Consider the following 19,606-nt stretch of genomic DNA (forward strand, 5'->3'; position numbering starts at 1 on the left):
ATAATTCACATCAGGCATTGTGCTAAACTTTTTATAACCATTACACCCATTAAAGTTCAGCTCAAGTATAACCTCCCATGGGAAGTTTTCTATAATTATTGTGCCCTCCTTCGCCTACTAGCGAGGTAATACTTCCCACACTTCTTCATTCCTCCTGCATCATAACAAGTATCTTAGTCCATTTTGTGTTGTTATAAAGGCTGGGTAACTTATAAAGAAAAGAGTTTTATTTGGATCACAATTCTGAGAACTGAGAAGTTCAAGATTGGGCATGTGATGAGGGCCTCAGGCTGCTTCCACCCATGGTGGAAGGCGAAGGGAAGCTGGTGTGTATAGAGACCACACGGAGAGAGAGAAAACAAAAGAGGCAGAGGGAGATACCAGGATTTTCCAACAAGCAGCCTTTGCAGGGGCTAGTAGAGTAATAACTCACTCCTGAGGGAGGGTATTGACCTATTCGTAAGGGATCTTCCCCATGACCCAAACACTTCTCATGAGGCCCACCCTCCAACATTGGGGATGAAATTTCAACACGAGTCTTGGAGGGGACAATCATCCAAATGATGGCACCATTTTTTCCTTGGACTAACATCTCAATTCTCATAATGGCCTTATGAGGTAGGCTCTATGGTTATCTAATGTTGACTGTTAGTATCTCCATTTATCAGGTGGATAAACCAAGGCTCATGGAGGCTAACCAATTTGCTCACAAGCGAGTGGCTTAGCCACCATTTATTTATTTGTTTGTTTGTTTGTTTATTTATTTATTGAGATGGAATGTCACTCTGTCACCCAGGCTGGGGTGCAGTGGCGCGATCTTGGCTCACTGCAACCTCTGCCTCCCAGGTTCAAGCGATTCTCCTGCCTCAGCCTCCCAGGTAGGTGGGATTACCACGTCTGGCTAATTTTTGTATTTTTAGTAGAGACGGGATTTCACCATGCTGTCCAGGCTGCTCTAGAACTCCTGACCTCAGGTGACCCACCCGCCCATGCGTCCCAAAGTGCTGGGGTTACAGGCGTGAGTCGCTTAGCCACCATTTAAACCCCACTCTATTTGGCTGCAAAACTCAAATCTTTCCAGTGCACCAGGAGGACTCAGGGATCCACTTAACTGAGAGAAACAAAGATATCAACATGTTTAGCTGTTGATTCACATCGTGAGTTTGAAGAGGAGCTGGTGTGGCCAACAATGTGGATTGATGTCAGCAGGGACCAGTCAACTGGATCTGTGGTCTCTGAATGCTCCCTTAGTTCCAACCAACTTCTCAGGAATGCATGAGCATTCTCTGGACAGAGAAGCAAGTGGGTCGGGGTGAATACCCTCAGCTCTGAAGCCTGAGAAAATCTCTTCCCAAGGAATTGGTGCAAGGTACCACATTTACAGAAAACCTCTCTGAGGGCCTTCAGTGGGCTACAAAAGCCCACCCACTTTGAATCCTCACAGGAGGCTCACAGCTGGTAGATATGATAGATCATCCTTCCCACACCCATAATATAGACTGGAAAACCTTCCAGGGTAGGAACAAATCCAAGGCCATTAGAAAGAGGCAGAGCCGGGACTTGAACCCAAGTCTGTCAGATTCCTAATTTAGGCCTCTTTCTTCTAGTCCCACATTAAAGAAGCTAGAGGACTAAACTAGGAGGACCAGTGGTCATTCCACCTGTGGCATCAATAAAAAAGGTACCATTGTCCAAGGGCTGTGCTAAACACTTGGTGTGGTACGTTAATTCAATTTTTAATACACTACAAAATAGAAATGGTTATTAAACCCACTTATTAGATTAAAGAACTAAGGGCCTATATTACTTTTCTGTTGCTGCTGAAACAAATTAGCATATACTAAGTGACTTAAAAATATTAGGAGCTTATTCTATTACAGTTCTGAGGGTCAGAGGTCTGAAATGGGTCTCACTGGGCTGGAGTGAAGGTGTCAGAAAGGCTGTTATCCCTCTGGAGAACAGGGGAAAATCAGTTCCCTCGCCTTTTCCAGCTTCTAGAGGCTGCCCTCATTCCTTACCTCTTGGACCCCTTCTCCATCTTCAAAGCCAGCATTTTCAGGCTGAGTCCTCCTCAAGCTGCCATCTCCATGGTTCTCTCTCTCTTCTGCCTCCCTCTTCCACTTTCGAGGACCCTTGTGGTTCCACTGGGCTTATCCATATAATCCAGGATAATCTCCCCCATTTTAAGGTCAACTGCTGTGCAGACTTAATTTCACCTGCAATCTTAATACTCCTTTGCCACTAAACCTAACATAGTCACAGGTCCACACAGGGCATCTAGAGTGAGCCTCTGATGGTAATGAGTTTTCTGTCCTCCGTGGAGTCAGTGAAGATGGAGCTCAGGAAGACAGGCATCCAAGCCAGTCCTTGGAGACAGGGTGGGTTGGGGGTTAAAACCTGCCTCTGTTGGGCATCAGAGAAAAAGCAAACTGTAGGATAAGTATGTCCAAACCCTCCCCAACTCATCACATCCCTTGATCTCCCCATGCCATATACTTCTTCTCCCACCACTTGGAAATTTTCCCTGACCCCCATTACAGCTGGGTCTTTTATGCTCTGTGGCTTTTCATGTGTTGTTCCAGTCTCCATGATTTTCCCATTGTTTCACACTAGGGAGCATTGGTGGTTTGGTGGCAGAATTCTCACCACCCATTATTTCAGACTAATAACTCCATTTTATCTTCCAGGTCTCCTCTGCCATGCAAGTGGGACTTGACTCCTTTTAGCCCCATTCTTCCCTTCCCTCTCACTTCTGAGGTTGCTGGTTATTAACACAGATATTTTAACACACACACAGTTCCACTTGGGTTAAGAAAGGCTGTCATTACACTAGAAATTTCTGGTGTGATTCTAAAAAAAAGGAACATTCTTTAAACGTAATCTTTTAACTAGTATCCACTTTAGGCTCAGAAAATGTAAGCTACCTATGGCCTGACAAAGGCAAGTACAACCTATTCCTGTCTCAAAATGTTTCTAAAATTAGAGTGAACATTGTGTTAACCACCACAGTTAAAATCAAAATGATGGATTTCTCTTCTGAAATCAATCCTAAAATGTTTCCTCTCCTGGCAGACAGAAAACTCATTCACCATTCGTACTATTATGATCCTTGTAATCACTTTTCAAAATTGCATTGTGACTACCCTTCACTCCATAAGGATTATGGTGGCCTTGGAGAAAAGAGAAATGCTGACCTCACACAGAGTCACTTCCTGTCTCGGCTCTAAGACCTTTAGATGCTTCCTGTAAGGAGCAAGCCAATCAGAGCAGAGCTGGGCTGAAACCTCCCAACTAAAGGAAGACTTTGTTAGCAGAGGAATGTTGACAGTTCTGATGAATCAACATAGAAAATGTCTAATGTTTTCAGTCATAGGAATGTCAAAGAGACACATCTAACTGGTGGATGCTTCCATTCAGAGCTGAGCTAAATAATTCTGAGCACTGGAATGCTGAAAAAAAAAAAAAAAAAAAAAAAGAGTACCTTTCATTTAACAGCTGAGAAATTTAAAATATTAATCCATTTATTATGTTCTTCCCCCACCTTGATTTTGAGGTCAGGGCACCTCCCCTTGATAATGGATTCATGACTTTAGGCAAATTGCTTCCTTTGTCCAGGCCTCAGCATTCTCCTCCCCAAAAGTGGGAATCACAGGCATTGCTGCACCGGGACATTGAGACTATTCAAGGAGATAATATAAGTGCAAGATTTGGCATAAAGAAAGCAGCCATGAACGTTTCCTTCTTGGCCAAGACATTCACGTCCCACTCCCATCCCCACTGTGCTCAGCCAGCACTTGGCTCTCTAAGGGATAGGAGGAAACATGTCAGAGTGGGCCAGTCACTAGAAGTTAGTGATTGTCCTAAGTTTTGCTTTAATCTGTGCTGCCAACCAGCTGTGTGAGCTTGAGAAAATTGATTCAAACTCTCTGAACATCATTTTTCTATAAAACGTGCAAAGAAATCCACCTCACCTAAGAGAGCTGTGAGGAGCAAATAATTTAGCACGTCAAAACGTCTTGAGAACCAGCACAGTCTCCACCCTGAAGAGGTCATGAGGGACCAAAAACAGTGTCATGATCTGCCTTCCAGAAGAACTTAAAAGAGGACAACTCAAAACAGAGCACTCTGAACTTTCTGCAAGAACTCATATCTAATGGTGAGGTTTGGGCTGTATACCAAAGGGAGGGAAAGGGAATATTTAAGAATAGGGCCAGGCACGGTGGCTCACGCCTGCAATTCCAGCCCTTTGGGAGGCTGAGAAGGGTGGATCACAAGGTCAAGAGATAGAAACCATCCTGGCCAACATGGTGAAGCCTCGTCTCTACTAAAAAAAAAAATACAAAAATCAGCTGGGTGTGGTGGCACGCGCCTGAAGTCCCCAGCTGCTTGGAAGGCTGAGGCAGGAGAATCACTTGAAACCGGGAGGCAGAGAGTTGCAGTGAGCCAAGATCGCACCACTGCACTCCAGCCTGGCGACAGAGTGAGACTCTGTCTCAAAAATAAATAAATAAATAAATAGAGTAGGAATTCAGTACCTTCTTATCATGTGAGGCTTTTGCCCACAGCCTCCTCTGTATGGTCACTCTGGACGCAACCCCAAGTCAGCTCCAGCCCGTTCTAAAGTTCTCCTTGGATGTCAGCATCATCCACATTGACACTAAGGTTGGTCTTAGCCAAATGCTATATATAGTCAGCTGGGGGCAGGGAACTTAAGGTGAAACACGAAAGCTTAATTTCTATTCTGCCCCCGATTCTTAAATTAGCCTGGGGCAGTTGTTCTCAACTGGGGGTGATTTTTGCCCTTCAGGGGACATTGAGCAATGTCTGGAGACATTTTTGGTTGTCATGTGACTGGGACATGGCTCCTGGCATCTTCAGGGTAGAATCCAAGGATGCTATTCAACATCTACAATGCGCACAACAGTTCCACTCCCCACTACCTGCCACCAACAAAAATTATCCAGCCCAATACGTCAATAGTGTCAAGGCAGAGAAACCCTAGTTAGGGGTGAGGCTCAGTCATTGGTATGTTTAGAAAGCTCTTCAGGTGATTCTAATGAGAGCCACTGGGTTAATCAAACGCTCAACAATTAGTCTTGGGGAATTAGAGTCTTTTAGATGAAGCCTCCATAATCAGCCAGCTGTTATTAAATCATCAATAGCTGTAGCCAAATTAAACCCAGAGTTAAGAGTGCTTCAAGCATTGACTTGTCCATTCCTGCAAGGGCAATCAACCGTCCAGTTTTTCCAGGACTAAGGGAGTTCCCAGGAGGTAGAACTTTCCTGTTTTAAGACTGGAGGAGGTCTGAGAAAACTGGGACAGGTGAGTCACCCTTGCTTCTGCCTCTCTCTTGTTTCCCTCCTTCACTCTCCATCTGTCCATGGTTTATTGTGTTTGTATGATGTGCCATGTCTATGCACACACTTTACCCATATTAGCTCAGGGAATGCTCAGAGCCCTAAAAGTTGGGTATTAAGATCACCACTTCCCAAGAACCCAGGGCTTCAATTACTTGGCCACAGAGGCTGCTCAGATAGTTAAGTGTCTGAGTTAGAACTCAAACCCAGGGCTGCCAACTCCATGGTTCTCACCACTAGATCACACTGCCTATTTCCTTCAGTAATATGATTCACAGCACACTCTGATGGGGTGACTCAGGGATGCTAAACCCCTTTGGGCAGGAATGCCGCATCCCAGTTCTGCAGAATCTCCCCTGTTTCCACTGATCCCATTCCACTGCATTTTACTTTGAGTTCCCAGTCAATTACAAAGAAAAGAATGGGGGCTCTGTAGATGACCTTCAGTCAAAACTAATTAACAAAGTCATCTCAGTATACTGCAATGCTGAAATCTCACAGGTAAATGAGAGAGAAATGAAACGAGGCTGGGTGTGGTGGCTCATGCCTGTAATCCCAGTACTTTGGGAGACTGAGGTGGGCAGATCACCTGAGGTCAGGCATTCAAGACCAGCCTGGCCAACATGGCGAAACCCCATCTCTACTAAAAATACAAAAATTAGCCAGGCATGGTGGCGCACCTGTAGTTCCAGCTACTCAGGAGGCTGAGGCAGGAGAATGGCTTGAACCCAGGAGGCAGAGGTCGCAGTGAGCCGAGATCTCGCCACTGCACTCCAGCGTGGGCGACAGAGTGAGACTCCAAATCAAAAAAAGAAAAAAAAAAAAAAAAAAGGAAACTTACTGCTCCATTCTAGTCTCTCTGCATATCACATCTGTATTCCATAAAGTACAGATGATCATCTCCATGGTACAGAGAAGGGAATCGAGGCCAGAGAGGTGAATGCCAAGGCCATCTTCCCAGTAGGTGGTAAATCTGGTGTTAGAAGCCATGTCCGTTTACTCCAATGCCCATGCTTTTAGCATTTCATTCCATGCCATGTGGGGAAGCCTGACTTCTTGTTGATTTAACAGCCCAATGTGGGTAAAGCGCCCCTAACAAATCCCAGAAGATTGTCTCGAGGAGGCATTCATGCAGTGCAAACAGCATTACACGTGTCCTGGGCTTTGTAGCACCGTTTCAGATATTGAGGAGGCCCATTAAAGAATTCTGAGAGAACAGGCTGCCTTAAGTGGAGCGGGTACTGAGTTCAGAATGCCTGGTGCAGTAATACACGGCATGGCGCCCTGCCATTCCAGGCAGAGGCCACGTGGAAGTCCGCCTGCACGCCCGTGCACGCACACCCCCAACCTCAGCAGACCTCCACCACCCACCCCTCTCCACTTGTGCCCACTGAGGTGTGAACCCCACAGTGCCCTGTGCATTTCTACGAAATGATATTTTATTAAATAAACAAACTGGAGCCGTTCCCATAGATTTATGAACAGTTCCTCAAGTCTCACTTGTTCGACCCACTGCGGATTTACGGCCCTGCATTAACCTCGTGAGCGCTCATAACGTTTACTAAGATAATGTTGGCAGGAGGGAGAAGGGATTTTTATAGCCGAGTAATAATTAGGAAATGCAGGGAGGACCGGGGAACCTGTTTATTGGTTACGCCGGGTGCATGGACAACGATGGGATTGTAGATTCTGCGCAGGTTTCTCTGGCGGAAATCAATTCCTTCCCTCTCGAGCCGGTTTTACCTCCACGGCTTGTCTGAAACCTGGTTTCTACTTTTAGAGAATGTGTTATCAGCGTGGTCAGGCCTCAGTCTTCAAAAGAGAAGGAGGGCAGTTGCCCAGGTGACCCCCGGTGCAAACTCGCCCCAGGTGCACTATTCAGGTAGCGGGACCTGAAGTGCACCGTTAGAAGCTGGAGGGAGGTGACATCCCCTGGAAACAGTTCAGTTCCCGGGGGTGAAGCATTGCTTCCTCCTCAGAGTGGGAGCAATTGGTTCTTCAGCCTCTTTCCTGACAACAGGTTTGCTTGGGGAAAAGAGAGAAAGCATTGTGGCATTGACGTTTAAGAGGAGTTGAAGAAGAGGAAGCTTGCAAAATGGTCATAAAATATGAGGGGGACCAGGCACGGTGGCTCACACCTGTAATCCCAGCACTTTGGGAGCCCAAGTGGGCAGATCACTTGATCTCAGGAGTTCAAGACTGGCCTGGGCAACACAGCAAGATCTCGTCTCTACAATTTTTTTTTTAATTAGTCAGGCATGGTGGCACGCGCCAGTGGTCCCAGCTACTGGGGAGGCTGAGGTGGGAGAATCACTTGAGCCTGGGAGGTCAAGGCCATGACTGCACCACTGCACTCCAGCCTGGGCAACAGAGTGAGACCCCGTTGTGAAAAAGAAAAAAGAAACTATGAGGGGCATAAATAATAAAGACATATTAGTAACAAGAATGACAAAAATCTGGCTGCATATAGGAGCCATGGTGGGTGGGTGTCAGGGGGAGAATTTAAAAGTACCAGTTCCTGGACCGAACCAATTAAAGCAGACCCTGGGTGGGGGGGTGGGGAAGGGCATTGTGTTTTCACAAACTCCCCAAGAATACTGATGCACAGAGAGGCTGAGACCAGCGAGTGGCCGCTATAAACTGCTTTCCGATCTGTATGGCCCGGCTGCTCGCAGGGTGGGCTGCAAGTCAGCAATCATGGGCCTCACCTGGGAGCTGGCTGGAATGCAGAGTCTCAGGCCCTGCCCCAGCCTTACTGAATCAGCACCAGCATCCCAGCAAGCTCCTCTGGGATTCACCTGAGTGTTCGAACTTGAGAAGCGCAGTAATGCGGCATTTGACTCTCAGAAATGCTACCTCTCCCCACAGTAGGTAGAGGAGCCACTCCCTCTGCTTTCCCATTTTACAGGGGGAACAAAAAATCAAGGTTCAGGGAAGTTTAGTCACTTGCCCGAGATCACACAGAGCCAGGACCGCCCAGACACCACATCTTCCTCTGCATCTCACACTCACACAGCCACTGCTGGGGGAAATCTGGGCACCGTGGCAGGTGCAAGGGAGGTGCTTGTGGGCTGGAGCTAAAAATGAAAGATGGAAGAGGGGCGCCCTAGGGAAGGGGATCAGTGAGTAGTTGTCAATTAGTCACCCGGCCTTCCGCAGCTGGCAGAGTGGGGCCCTGTCTAGGCTGCCACCCCCGCCTCCCGCCGCCTCTGCCCTCTCTGCTTTCCCCTTCCAGAGCCTCCTTGAGATCTGAAACTCAAACAAGGGGGCATGAATAATGTAGCGCGATTGCTCCTCTCGTCTCTCCTCAATCCTCAGAGGGTGAGCGAGGCTCCTTGTCTGCCTCATTAGTGGCCGTTCAACCATTTGATTTCAGTAACAGTGTGCCTTCCTCGGAATTTTCATACTTATTTGCGTCACCGGAGTCAACACTGAATTTTTGAATCCACATGAAATTTTAATGGGGTGATCTGCATACAGCATGGTCCCGGCTGGGGCTCCAACAACGGGCTAGGAGAGGGACAGCCTGATCTGATGATGGGCTGATCACAGACACGCGGGTGGGAGCCTAGTTCACTCCCAGTCTGGAGCCCAGATTGGGGCACGGGGTGATAGGGAGGGTCCCCAAGGGCTGAGAGGGTCCTGCCAGCTAAACTCCCTGCAGCCAAGATTAGCAGCTACCAGTTTCAGGTGAATGGTTAAGGACTCCACTCTGGAGCCTGTAAGCCCTGAGGTCAAAATCCAGCTTTACCACTTCCTGGCTGTGTGACCTAGGGTAAATTGCTTTACCACTCTGAGCCTGTTTGCTTATCTGTGAAATGAGGATTATAACAGAGTTGTTGCTGCAGGGCTTAAAGAGGTAATCCAAGTAAATCCCTTAGCCCAGTGTTTGGCACCTGATAAGCAGTTAATGCTTAGTAGATACGATGATGATACCTAATGTTTAATAGATATGACAATGTGATGATGATGATAATGATGATGATGTTTTCCTCCGTCTTTCACCCCACACGCATGACTAGAACTGTGTAGTTTGCAAAACATATTCACGTCTGACTTTTTGTTTTTTTCATCTGTCCTTTGGATTTGGTAGACTGATCTCAGCTGATTCCAGCTTTACCTCTTACACACTACAGGAGTTAGAAGAAGTTAACTTCATCTCCTTGATCCTCAGTTTTCTCGCCTATGTAACGGGGAGACTACACCCTACCCTGTAGGACTCTTCATCAGGATTCAATAGGAAAACGTCTGTAAAATGCTTCGCCTTGTGCCTCACACGGGGCAGGCACCGTACACGGGATGATGTTCTTAATTCTAAGCACACGTTTTGTTCACATTTTGCATCTCTGAATTCAGGGTCCATCTGCCATTGTGAGAGCATCTTAAATCCTCGAACTATAATAATATTATTTCCATACAGGGTATTTATTTATCCAGTGCTTGTTCGTGTTCCAGGCATGTGCTAAAAGCTGCATGAGAGCTGTAATAGTTCACGCAATTCTTGCAACAACACAGAAAGTAGGTGTTTTTTTCTAAATGCGCTTTGAGGATGGGGAAATGGTGCCTCCAAGAGATGGTGGTTCCTCCCCTGGGTTCCACAGCTGGTTTGCATTACAAAATTCCTGTTCTTAGGAGCTGTACTCTGGCGGGTCTGTCCCATCCCCCCATCCCGTGTGAACAGCTAAGGAGAGGAAGGACCAGGAAGAGTGGCATGGCCAGTAAGTGGCAGAGCTGGAACTGGACCCCAAGTCCATAGGATGACAAATGCTGGGCTCTTTCTGCTAGGACCCACCATGGCTGCCAGGTGGATGGGCAGCATGATCTTTCTATTACGTGGCTCTGGTGCAGTCCAGGACAACCTTGCCTGAGCCTGGAAACTGGCTCTCATTCCCAGGTGTCTTGCAAGTATCTCTGAGCCTCACTTTCTTCTCCTGTAACATGAAGGAGGTGAAAATACCAACCTCTCCGAAGTATTGTGAGGATTAAACAGAGCAATGCATAGAAATAGTTTCTGCCAGCCATGGAGGCACCTCAAATGTGAGTGATTGATCAGGACAGAGAAAGGCAGGGGCGCTGGGAGGAGCTGCAGCACAGGATCTTGAAGCTGAAAAGAGCCACCAAGGGGTCTCCATCCCTTCCCAGTACTGGCCTTCCTCCTGTGGGATGCTCAGTGAGGACAGTCTTCCCTCCCCACCTGACACAGAGATGGGAGTGAAATGAAACACAGCCCCTACCCCACCCGCTGCTGCCCAGGATTTCTCACCCGGGGTAATGAAATGGAAGGAATTTCTGCTGAGAATGGTGATTACTAACCTGCCAAGATGAGTGAGAAAAATCAATTCAGAGAATGTAGGAGAGAAGGGACTCTACTGAATGGGGGAGGTATGGGAGAGATGAGAGGGTGGGAGGGACAGAAAGAGAGAGACCTGGGAGAAAAGAGAGAAAGAGGGAAAAAGAGAGAGAGAGAGAGAGAGAGGGAGAAGGTGAGCTGCACATCTATTCATCGAGGACGAACTTCAGGGAGATTCAGCCTCAATCCCTCTCTCACAGTTTCTGTCTTCAGTGATCAGACAAGGACAGCAGGAAAGTGGGTTGCAGAGGCAAACACACGCCATTCAGCAGAGATTTAGTGTGTTTGGGGTTGCCAACAATTCTATATTTCTAACCAGCTCCTGGGGATGCTAAGCCTCTGGTCTGGGAACTTGACTGGGAGTATCAAGGCTGAAGACGGAAATCATCAACTTGCCCATTGGTAAATTGATATCACAAATGTTTCACAAGTGTGTGCTATGTGTTTTAAACTGGTGAGCCAAGCACTTACTAAACACACAGTAGGCTTTGTTGAATGTTACTGGAGAGAAGTCTTTAGTTATTCGTTGTTTAATTGAGGTGAAATTCACATTACATAAAATTAACGACTTTAAAGTACCCAATTCAATAGCATTAGTTCATTCACAGTGTTGTGCAACCATAGCTCTGTCTAGTTCCAAAACATTGTCATTACCTCCAAAGAACACCTCATACCATCAGTAGCCATTCCCTTTTCTTTTTTTTTTTTTTTTTTTTTTTTTTTTTAGGCAGAGGCTCGTTCTGTTGCCAGACTGGAGTGCAGTGGTGCGATCTCGGCTCACTGCAAGCTCCACCTCCTGGGTTCATGCCATTCTCCTGCCTCAGCCTCCCGAGTAGCTGGGACTACAGGCGCACACAACCACGCCCAGCTGACTTTTGTATTTTTCAGTAGAGATGGGGTTTCACCATGTTAGCCAGGATAGTCCCCATCTCCTGACCTTGTGATCTGCCCACCTTGGCCTCCCAAAGTGCTGGGATTACAGGCGTGAGCCACTGCACCTTGCCACAGTTCCCTTTTCACTCTTTCTCCCAGCTCCAGCAACCACTAATCTACTTTCCGTCTCTATGGATTTACCTATTCTGGATATTTCATACAAATAGAATCGTACGTAGTATGTGACCTTTTGTGTTGAGTTTCTTTCACTTAGAGTCAGACACGTACCTGCACACGGATGTTCATAGCAGCATTGTTCACAACAGCCAAAAGGTGAAAACAACTCAAATGTCCATTAGCAGATGAATGGACAAGCAAAATGTGGTATACAATGGAATATTATTCAGCCATAAAGAATGAAGAAGTACTGATCCACGCTGTGGCATGGAATAGCTCTGAAAATGTTACACTAAGTAAATACTTTTTAAAATGCTGTTTCTTGCCGTCGTGGCTGTCGCCATGATCCTGACTACCTCGACTCAAGTGTGGTCACCTTTCATTCCAAACAAATGTCAGCTGAGCAGCCACCACGGGCAGGATGCTGGACACTCCAGGAATAGAGGTCAGTTAGACCACGACTGCCACCTTGGGTCCTTACTGACTTGCTCCATGGCCTTAGGCAAGTCCCTTCCCCTCTCTAAACCTCAGACTTCTAATCTGTGGAATGGGATTCCAGATTTCTTACCAGGTTGGCACAAGCGTTAGGTCAAGGTGAGGTCTCTGAGTAAGCCACTGAACTGGACAAGTGTCGGTCACTGCTATGGTCTGAATGTGTTCTCCCAAAAGTCATGTATTGAAATTCTTACCCCCAGTATGATGCTGTTAGGAGGTGGGACCTGTGGGAGTGATTAGGTCATGAGGGTGGAGCCCTCATGAGTAGAATTAGTGCCCTCATTAAAGAAACCTCACTGGACTTCCCAGCACCCTTTCCACCATGCGAGGATACAGCAAGAAGTTAGTAGTCTGCAACCTGGAAGAAAACCTCCATTGGAATCAACTCTGCTGGCCCTGATGTAGGACTTTCAGCCTCCAGAACTGTGAGAAATAAATTCCTGCTGTTTATGAGCCATCCAGCAACAGACTGAGACAGTTGCTGTCACTGTGAGTTGTACAAGGTAAGAGGGACCTCAGGACCTACCATCGTCCTCAGAGTTTGGGAGTCAGAACCTGAATGTGTGGAAAGAGAATTAGCAGTCCAAGGAGAGCACTGGCCAGAGTAGGGATCCCAGAGAGTGACTGCTGTTATGTAAAATCCATGCCCATGGCCCACCGGGCACATCTAATCCAGCGCTGACTCCCTCGCAGACTTTGGCTGGACCCTAGAACTCATCCAGCCCAACTTCCTCATGCCACAGGTGAAGAATCAGAGACCGTAGGGAGAGAAGTGACTTGCCCACAGTCTATCAGATAAATTTCCTTTCATTTGTTACTGACTGCCAGGAAAGATGGCGGATTGAACACACTCCTTTAATACATTTCCTTCCCTAAAATACAATACTATTTTAATAAAGGATTTGTTTTAAAGGCATAAACTCATAAGGACAAGGAGAATGGAGGAAAAGATAACAGTTATGAGGTTTGGAAATGGGAAGGTGAGTAGGCGATGGTGGTAATTGACTTAGCAGATCCAACATGGCTAAGAAGTGGGGATGGTGAGGGACCAACCCAATCTGCACCCATTCGTTATGTCATTCAATTATCTTTCATTTGTCAGTTTCTCTGTTCAGGCCCAGGATGAAGATGAATGGGACTCTCCAGACCATGCTGCCCGGTGGTGCGTGATCTTCTGGTGGCAACAGGGAAGCAAACGAGGCAACATCTGGAGGCCTGTAATGCAGACATGCAGTTGGCCCTCCATATTCTTGGATTCTGCATTCGTGGATTCAACCAACCACGCACTGAAAATAATCAGAGGAAAAAAAGAATGGTTGCAGGCCAGGCGCAGTAGATCATGCCTGTAATCCCAGCACTTTGGGAGATTGGAGGGGGAGGATCACTTGAGGCCAGGAGTTGGAGACCAGCCTGGCCTAACATAGAGAGACACCACCTCCGTTAAAAAATAAAATTTAAAAAAATACTTGAGAGCTTATTGGCAGAGGTCAAAAAGCAATTCACCTGAATCTTGTAAGGCAACGCAATCTGTAGGCCCTTAGTTTTCTGTTTCTCTATTATATTTAAGGATTCTCACTCACTCACTCAATGTAACATAAGAAGATGTAACATAATAAGTATTTTCAGCCAGGCACAGTGGCTCACACCTATAATCCCAGCACTTTGGGAGGCCGAGGCAGGAGAATTGCTTGAGCTCAGGAATTTGAGATCAGCCTAGGCAACAAAGCAAGATCCGGCCTCTCCAAAAAAATTTTTAAATAAGCTGGGTGTGGTGGTGCATGCCTACAGTTCTAGCACCTCAGGAGGCTGAGTGGGAGAACTCCTGGAGCCCAGGAGGTGGAGGATGTAGTGAGCTATAATGGAGCCACTGAACCTCAGCCTGAGTGACACAGACAGACGCTGTCTCAAAAAAAAAAAAAAAAAAAAAAGAATGGTTGTACTGAACATGTACAGACTTATTTTCTTGTCATTACTCCCTAAACAATAGAATATAACAAGTATTTACATAGTATTTATATTAGGTATTATAAGTATTCTAGAAATGATTTAAAGCATACAGGTGGATTGTGTAGGTTATCTGCAAATACTATGTCATTTTATATCAGTGACTTGAGGATTCGTGGAGTTTGGTATCCACAGGGGGTCCTGGAACAAATCCCTCATGGGTAACCAGGGATGACTGTACATAAGGTACCAAGAGGAAACGCCAAACTCTCTTTGGAGGGATAAAAGGTAAAGGGTGCAAGGACAGAGGAGTTTGAGTTTGAGTTGGTTATGGAAGAAGGGCCAAGAAAGAGGAGGGAGGACTCCCAAGAACAGGAAGAGCTCATGGGAAGACAAGGAGCAAAGATCTAAAACTTTCAGAGCATTCCAGGTCCCTTAGAGACACCCTCAGGTACAGATCTTGAAGGACCCTGTAAGTCAGAACGCAGGGGATACTAGGGAACCATTGAAAGGTTTTAAGCAGTGAAGTGACAAGATCCAGAAAGATTACTGTGACTGGGGTGGACCAGAGGAGTCTTTAGAGCTCCCACTTATGTCTCTTAACCTTTCTCCATCCCTCCTTCCACAAGCTTTAACTGAGCGCCTACCATGTGCATAGCCCATTCTAGGTGCCTGAGACTACCGTGTGCATAGTCCCATACTAGGAGCCAGGTATCTGCACACAAGTGCATGGCATGATCAGCCGTGAGCAGTAGTAATTGGGCCCCGTCTGCATCTGCTGTCTCCTGTTGCTTGGAAAACACTTCCCACTGAGCTTCAAATGTGCACCTGCTGGCCCTCACACTCGCATAAAAGTCTCTGAAAAAAAAAATTGATTATATTCATTCTCTTAACCTCACCCCAACCCGAACATAAATCGTCTCTGTTTATAACACTTCTGGCATTTTGTGCATTTTGCCGAGTGACATAAAATGACAATAAATTTAGGCCCCACCAGCAGAAAAGTACCTAAAATGCCACATGTCACTAATATTGACAGGTTCTAAAAGTAAAACTTGGAAATGGTTCAGGCGACATAAATTAAAATAAAAATATATACTTTGTCCTTGAGAGAGAATCAGCTAAAATTAAACCTCGGTGTGGGTGGGATGTCCAGGAATATGAAGGAAGGAAACATCAGGGATGCATGGTTCAGAACAGAGTCCCAGAATGGGAGGCCAAGAAGGACCCAGAGAAAATTCAAGCTAGGACCTTGATGGAAAAAAGAAGGACTGCTCTTAAACCTGCACTGTCCCATACTGTAGTCGCTACCTTTATGTGAGCATTTAAATATAAATCTAAATACAATAAAAATTCAGCTTCTCAGTTGCACTAACCACATTTCAAGTGCTGGGTAGCTACCCGAGGCTACCGAGCACTTGAGTAGGACGGCAGATTAGAGATCACAGAAAGTTCTATTGGACAGCTCTGTCTAGGAGCAGAGCATCCCTGCCACCCTGCAGGGTGACTGACACCTGAGTCTCCTCTCCTTCCTCCCAGCCTTCTCTCCTCCACTTCCTCCTCTCTTCCTCGGTCTCCTCTCTTCTCTCTCTCTTTCCCTCACTCCTCTTTTCTCTCTTCTCTCTCCCTTCTCTTCTTTCTCCCTTCTCTTCTTTCTCCCTTCTCTTCTTTCTCTCCCCTCCCCTCTCTCACTTTCTCTCTCTCCTCTCTTTCTCCTCTTTCTTTCTCCCCTCTCTTCTCTCTCTCTACCCTTCTCCTCTTGTCTCTATTTTTTAAGTTTTACTCTAAGTTCAGGGCTACATGTGCAGTTTTATTACGTAGGTATACCTGTGTCATGGGGGTTTGTTGTACTGATTATTTTATCACCCAGGTATGAAGCCCAGGACCCATTAGTTATTTTTCCTGATCCTCTCCCTCCTCCCATCCTCCACCCTACGATAAGCCCCAGTGTGTGTTGTTCCCGTCTATGTGTCCATGTATTCTCGTCATTTAGCTCCCACTTATAAATGAGAATGTGCAGTATTTAGTTTTCCATTCCCATGTTAAGTTTGCTAAGGATAATGGCTTCCAGCTCCATCCATGTTCCTGCAAAGGACATGATCTTTTCTCTTTCTCTCTCTCTCTTCTTCTCTCTTTTTCCTTTCTCTTCTCTCTTTCCCTTTTCTCTCTCCTCTCTCTTTCTTTCTTTCTCTCTTTCTTCCCTCTACTCTTTTCTGTCCCCTTCTGGCCCCATCTTTCTCTCTCTTCTCTGTCTCTTTCCCTTTTTCTCTCTCTCTTTCTCAATGACTGTTTGCCTCCCCCAAATTGTCTTTCTCTTTGCCTCTTTCTCTCTTCGATTTCCCTTCCATTTTATATGCATTGCTAAAACATAAATACATGGAATTCAGAAGGCAGCGCAGGATTTGGAAACCAGGGTTCCAAAGCCCTGCTTGACCATTCTGCAGCTGTGAGGTTTCAGCAAGTGACTCCAGCAGGCTTGTCATCCTCTACACTGGTAATGATGGGGACAATAATCCCTACTGTGCTTGGCCGTTGAATTACATCACCTGTTCAGTGGCACGCAGTAGGTGCTCAGTGGATGCAACTTTCTTCTTTCTCCTCCTTGATCACAAAGCTTCAGAGGCTCACAAAAATCTATCAGAATTTTCTCAGCCTCTTAAGCTCAGAACAGGAGCCTCACCATATTTTCCATCTTTCATCTCTGACTTTAACCCACTCAATCCTCTTCCACGTTCCAAACATTCCACACACTTTCCGACCACCAGGCCTTTGCACATGCTATGTGCCCAGCCTAGGATGCCCCTTTCCCCTTTGGCCTGCCTTAGCCTGCTTCCCTCAGTGGAGAATTCGGCTCAGAGGTCACCACAGCCCCTTTGTCCTCTGCAGCTACTAACACAGGACAGGTTAAGAACCCAATAAAGATAGAAGATGTAGACAGAACCCCAGAGAAATTAGAGAGCTGGTCAGGCTCATATCAGGCAGACTGAAACCTGATCTCAATCTCTGGCTAAGACGACATATTTCATACATTCAATCAATAGTTTTGGGCATCAACTGTTTGCATACTCCTGCCACAGCTGGATGCAGAGATGCATCAGGCACGTTCCTTTCTGGAGGAATCACAGCCCAGTGGGGAAAGAGACCCTCCCCAGTGCAGTTACTATACAGCGTGGTAAGTTCTGGAATACAGGTGGGTGAAGGTGTCCTGGTCGCACGAAAGGGGGCTAGCAGTCCACTTGAGGAAGTTATGGGGACTTCAGAAAATGCCCCAAGGGCAGAGCATTTGGTGCGGCGGGAGGTGAGGTTGCCACAAAGCAGCTGGCTTTTGTGGTAGGGACATTCCAGGACAGGTGACAAGACAGGAGCGGAGGAGGCGTGTGAGAGCCAAAGGAGTCCAGGGACACGAGCTTTTCAGTGGGACTGAGCTTAGCTAGGAAGAGGGGACTAGAAGGAAGCCAGGTCAGGAGGGTGAATGGGGCTAGACCACCGCGAGGAGTCACACAGGTTGGCTAAGGAGCTGGGACTTGACCCTGAGTGCAGCCAGGAGTCCCGGAAAGGGTTAAAGCAAGAGAGACCCGTGACCATAGAGGCGGTTTAGAAATCCGACTGCTCTGGGCCGGCCCTATGGTGGGGGGCAGTGTGGTGTCCGGCCCAGAATGGAGGTGGGGGCCGAGATAAGACAGGGGTGGCCCTGGTGCAGAGAGAGATGGGGAGGGGTGGAGAGAGTGGCCAAGAAGGAGCGAGTCCCATCTCGGGCCTCGCCCTTCCCCCTTTGGCGGCGGCTGCCTCGGGCGTCTAACTACCTCCCCCTCCCCAACCCTTTCCCTCCCCACCCCCTCCCTGCCTTCTGGCTGCACAATTTGTGAAGAACATTATGTAAATGGGCTTTATGCAAATCTAGCCTCTCCCCCTGCTCGCTCGCTGGACTCCTGAACCCTAATTAACTTGCCAAAGCCTAATGTTGCCGTCCCCTCTATACCGGCCCAGCCCCCCAGCCCGCTCCCCGAACCAAGAAATCCGTCTTCAGAAGCAAGCGCGGTCTAATCGCTCCCTCATTTGAATGTGCGGGTTGTCACCCACACCGTTAGCCCGCAGGAGAAGGCGGCCTTTCAACCCCTGACACTTGTGCTTCCTATGCGCCTCCAAAATAAATGCCTCCCTTTCTTCGCACCAACCCCTCCCGCCTTATTTTTGCTCGCTTCTAGACCCAGAAACAGCCTGGGGAAAGTTGATGCAATCTCTCATTATCTTCAAGTCTTTCGTCCACCACTCAGCATCGCCCTCCTCTCCCCGACCTCAAGGTCAGGGATCTAATACCCTCTCCCCTCCCTCTCTCTCAACTGCTCAGGAAAGGAGCAAGGCCTGGGCGCGGTGGCTCAAGCCTGCAATCCCAGCACTTTGGGAGGCCCAGGCGGGCAGATCACCTGAGGTCAGGAGTTCAGACCAGCCTGGCCAAAAAGGTGCAACCCTATCTTTATTAAAACAAACAAACAAACAGGAGGCTAAGGCAGGAGAATTGCTGGAACCGGGGAGAAGGAGGTTGCAGTGAGCCGAGATCGCGCCCACTGAACTCCAGCCTGGGTGGAAAAGGAAAGAGAGAAGGAAAGGAGAGAGAGAGAGAGAGAGAAAGAAACGAGGGAGGGAGGGAGGGAGGAGGCAGGGAGCGGGGGTGGGGGGGGAGAGAGAGAGAGAGAGAAAGAAAGAAAGGAGGGAGGGAGGGAGAGGAGGGAGGGAGAGAAAGGAGGGAGGAAGAGAAAGGAAGGAGAGAGAGAGAAAGACAGGAAGGAAGGAAGGAAGGAAGGAAGGAAGGAAGGAAGGAAGGAAGGAAGGAAGGAAGGAAGGAAGGAAGGAGAGAGAGAGGAAGGAAGGGAGGGAGGGAGGCAGGGAGGAGGGAGGGAGAGAAAGGAGGGAGGAAGAGAGAGAAAGGAAGGAAGGAGGGAGAGAGAAAGACAGGAAGGAAGGAGAGAGAGAGGAAGGAAGGGAGGGAAGGAGAAAGGAGGGAGGGAGGGAGGGATCGGTGTTTCCTGAAATCAGAGCAGCAAGGATGTATTCAGCTCCTGCTCCCTGCAAGGCACTGTTTGTGTGCCTACCCCCTAAATGAAGGTATGTTGTTGACCTAGAAAAGACTCCAGGAACATCTCTTCCAGCCTCCTTGGGTCTTTTTAAAGACAGGGTCTTGCTCTGTCACCCAGGCTAGGGTGCAGTGGTATAATCACAGTTCACTGCAGCCTTGAATTCCCAGGCTCAAACAATCCTCCAGCCCCAGCCTCCTGACTACTACAGGTGCACACACGCCACCATACCCAGCTATTTTTTTTCAATTATTTTTTTAGAGAGCTTTGTTTCCAAGGCTGGTATCAAATTCCTGGCTTCAGGTAACCCTCCTGCGTTGGCCTCCTGAGTAGCTGT

The 19,606-nt window shown here is 47.5% G+C and overlaps 1 long non-coding RNA gene across 1 annotated transcript; it reads right to left on the minus strand.

The window, feature by feature from the left end:
• Window positions 1–1,053: 1,053 nt before the first annotated feature.
• LOC107131016 (uncharacterized) lies at window positions 1,054–18,346 on the minus strand. Its single transcript, XR_010578224.1, has 3 exons — window positions 18,207–18,346; window positions 14,845–15,055; window positions 1,054–1,286 (listed from the first exon to the last, which is right to left on the minus strand). It is a non-coding gene; the product is annotated as an uncharacterized lncRNA (long non-coding RNA).
• Between the last annotated feature and the right edge of the window lie 1,260 nt (window positions 18,347–19,606).

Source organism: Macaca fascicularis, chromosome 10, assembly GCF_037993035.2.
Source record: "Macaca fascicularis isolate 582-1 chromosome 10, T2T-MFA8v1.1".
Taxonomy (NCBI): Eukaryota; Metazoa; Chordata; class Mammalia; order Primates; family Cercopithecidae; genus Macaca; species Macaca fascicularis.